Source organism: Macadamia integrifolia, unplaced genomic scaffold (genome assembly GCF_013358625.1).
Source record: "Macadamia integrifolia cultivar HAES 741 unplaced genomic scaffold, SCU_Mint_v3 scaffold621, whole genome shotgun sequence".
In the NCBI taxonomy this organism is placed as follows: Eukaryota; Viridiplantae; Streptophyta; class Magnoliopsida; order Proteales; family Proteaceae; genus Macadamia; species Macadamia integrifolia.
Window position 1 is genome coordinate 232,930 of NW_024870499.1, and position 3,440 is coordinate 236,369.

At 39.4% G+C, this 3,440-nt stretch overlaps 1 non-coding gene across 1 annotated transcript; it reads left to right on the plus strand.

Moving 5' to 3' along the window:
* Positions 1–2,778: 2,778 nt before the first annotated feature.
* LOC122069464 lies at positions 2,779–2,885 on the plus strand. The gene has a single exon (XR_006137458.1). It is a non-coding gene; the product is annotated as a small nucleolar RNA R71 (small nucleolar RNA).
* The last annotated feature ends 555 nt before the right edge of the window (positions 2,886–3,440 follow it).

Consider the following 3,440-nt stretch of genomic DNA (forward strand, 5'->3'; position numbering starts at 1 on the left):
TAGGAATTTCCATGAATTGAAAAGTCATCCATAAATACTTCTAAGAATTTTTCGACCATGTCAGAAAAAATGTTCATCATGCATCGTTGGAACGTAGCAGGGGCATTGCAAAGCCCAAAGGGCATACGCCTGTAAGCAAATGTTCCATATGGGCATGTAAAAGTGGTCTTATGTTGGTCCTCTAAAGCAATTGGGATTTGGTTATAGCCGGAATATCCATCAAGAAAGCAATAGTATTCATGTCCAGCTAACCTCTCTAACATCTGGTCAATGAATGGCAATGGGAAGTGGTCCTTCCAGGTTGCCGCATTTAACTTCCTGTAGTCTATGCACACTCTCCAACTTGATTGGACATAGGTTGGAATTAGTTCATTATTGACATTGGGAACTACAGTCACCCCAGACTTCTTAGGCACTACGTGAACTGGGCTTACCCATTGGCTGTCAGAAATAGGATAAATTATTCCATGATCCAAGCACTTTAAGATCTCTTTCTTAATGACTTCCATCATCACTGGGTTAGCTCTTCATTGGGGTTCCGTGGATGGTTTGGAATCCTCTATAAGATGTATATGATGTTGCACAATGGAAGGACTTATACCCTTGATATCAGTCATGGTCCAACCTAGGGCTTCCTTATTATCTTTTAACACTTTAAGTAACTCATTTTCCTGACTAGAAGTCAAATTTGAAGAAATTATTACAGGAAGAGTCTGGTCAGGCCCTAGGAAAGTATACATCAAATTAGATGGCAACTCCTTAATATCTAACTTAGGGGGCTCAACTATGGAAGGTTTGGGAATGAAATTGGAAAAGGGTCCTAAGGGCTCCACAGGTGTGTGAAGACTCAAGACTTCAGAAAAGAAATTTTCACTATCATCATCCAACTCATCCATACACTCTTGGAATTCTGAATCAAAATCAATATCAAAGTTGGTAACTAAATCATCAGAAAAATCCAGAAAATCCTCAAGCATATTGATCTCTTCTTCCATATGTGGTTGCTTGCCAATCCTAAACATGTTAAACTCAACAGTTTGGTTACCAAAAGATAATCTTAGGAAACCATTCCAGTAATTGATTAATGCATTACTGGTAGCCAAGAATGGTCTTCCTAGAATTATTGGGATCTCATCCTTGGTTGAGAAGGGCTTAGTATTTAACACAATGAAATCAACAGGGAAAATAAATTCTCCCACCTTTAGTAAGACTTCCTCAACCATCATTTTAGGAATCTTAACAGACCTATCTGCCAACTGAAGAGTAGTTCCAGTGGCTTTCAAGTCTCCTAATCCTAGTTGCTTGTACACATGGTAAGGTAAAAGATTCACACTTGCGCCAAGGTCAAGTAAGGCAGGCTCAATATAGGTGTTGCCTATGACACAAGATATGGTAGGACTCCCTGGATCCTTATACTTGGCTGCTATAGGTTGAGTAATTATGAAACTAATGTTACCTGCCAAGAATGCCTTTTTGGGCACACTAGTAATACGTTTGTGAGTACACAAACCTTTTAGTATCTTTGCATAGGCGGGAATCTGGGATATGGCATCCAAAAGAGGGATGTTCACTTCTACCTTTTTGAAGACTTCTAAAATTTTATCTATGGAAGCAGTCTTCTTTTTGTGTACCAAGCGATTAGGAAATGAGATATGATGAACATAAGGACTGTTAGAGATTTGCCCTTGTTCAGAAGAATCATTTTTGGTTTCCTCAACCAAGTCATCTTTAGTTTAAAAAAAAATCTTTAGGTTCATCAGACGAACCTAGAACAAGAGGGACACTTGTGTCCTCAATTGAAGAAGAGTTAACAGGAGTAATAGATGGGGAAGATTTAAAAACACTCTGTTGGTACTCTCTACCACTCCTAAGGGCATAAACAACATTACATTGGTTAGAGGGCCCTTATTGGGTCTGACCTTGTACTATATTCAGTGGTGCATTAGTTGGTTCTTGTCAACTAACAGGTTGATGATGCCTAGGGTTAGGCTCTGGTTGACTGGGTAAAGTTCCCTTTTCCCTCTCACGCATAATTGAGACAACTTGGGTAAGTTCTCTCGTAAGATTTTGATGGTTTGTCATAAGGAGGGTCATATTTTTTCCAAGTCACTTATTCTACTTGCCTCTCCAGTGTTGGTAAACCCAGGGGGTTGCTGATAAGATGATAGGAGAGGGGCCCTAGGAAAACTCGCCTGAGGTCCTACACTTGACCTAGGAAAAGTATTTTGAAAAAAAGATTGTTGTGCAAAGGGAGGCCTTTGGGGTCCAGGTTGACCTTGATTATAGAAATTGGAAGGTCCTGCTTGGTTGCCCTAATTCCAAGAGAAATTTGGGTGATTTCTCCATTCTAGATTGTAGGTGTTACTATATGGATTATTCTGGTATAAAGCATTAACACTATCATTAGAAGTGCCCCCAGAGGTGTTGGGGCATTCTTCTAGGAGATGTCCAGGGGACTGGCACCAAGCACAAATCTTAACCAAATTGACTGATGATGGCTCTCTAGGAATAATAGCCTCAATTCTCTTGATTAGGCTATCCAAATGGGCTTCCTTGGCTACTATCCCATCCACAAAATATTCTTTTCCTCCTATGGTTCTTTCACTCTCTTGGGTTGATTCCCACTCACGGGTTTTGTCAGCTAAGTCAAGTAAGAATTCCCATGCATTTCCTTCATCTGTAAAGGATGTGAATCCCTCAAGGCACATAGACTCTATCATTTGTTTAGTTGGGTAATCAATACCCTTATAAATTATTTGATATAAATGCCATAGGTCTAGGCCAAGGTGAGGGAATTCTTGGAGTAGATCCTTGAATCTCTCCATAAGTTTGGAAAATGACTCACTAGGCTTTTGCCTAAACTGAAGGATATCACTTCTAAGCTTATTAGTCTTGTGAGTTGGGAAAAACTTCTTAAGGAAGACAACTGTGAACTGTTCCCATGAGGTTATGGAATTTGTGGGTAACCCATACAACCACTTCTTAGCTTGGTCTTTCAATGCAAAAGTGATAAACCTAAACTTAACAGCATCATCAGAAAGCTGTTGGATCTTAATTATAACATATACCTCTTCAAATTCCCTTAGAAATAGGTATGTATCATCAGAGGTCAACTCATAGAAGTGGGGTAACATAGTGATGTATTAAGATTTGAGTTCAAAATTATTGCCCTGGGCTTGTGGTAGAACTATGCAGAAAGGTTGGGCTGTTCTAGCAGGGTAGAACCTATCTTTCAGAGATTTAGGTGAAGGGTTTTGCTGTTGGTCTCCCATATTGAAGGGTTTTAAAGAGAGCAAACGTATAGGGTCACTACTTGTTGGATCTCTTCTTTCTAACCGATTCTTAGTATTACGTACCCACTTAACACTCATGCAACAGAAAACTACCCACAACTAAAGTAAGACAAGCACAAAAGAATGGATAGTAAAACTTTTTTTTTG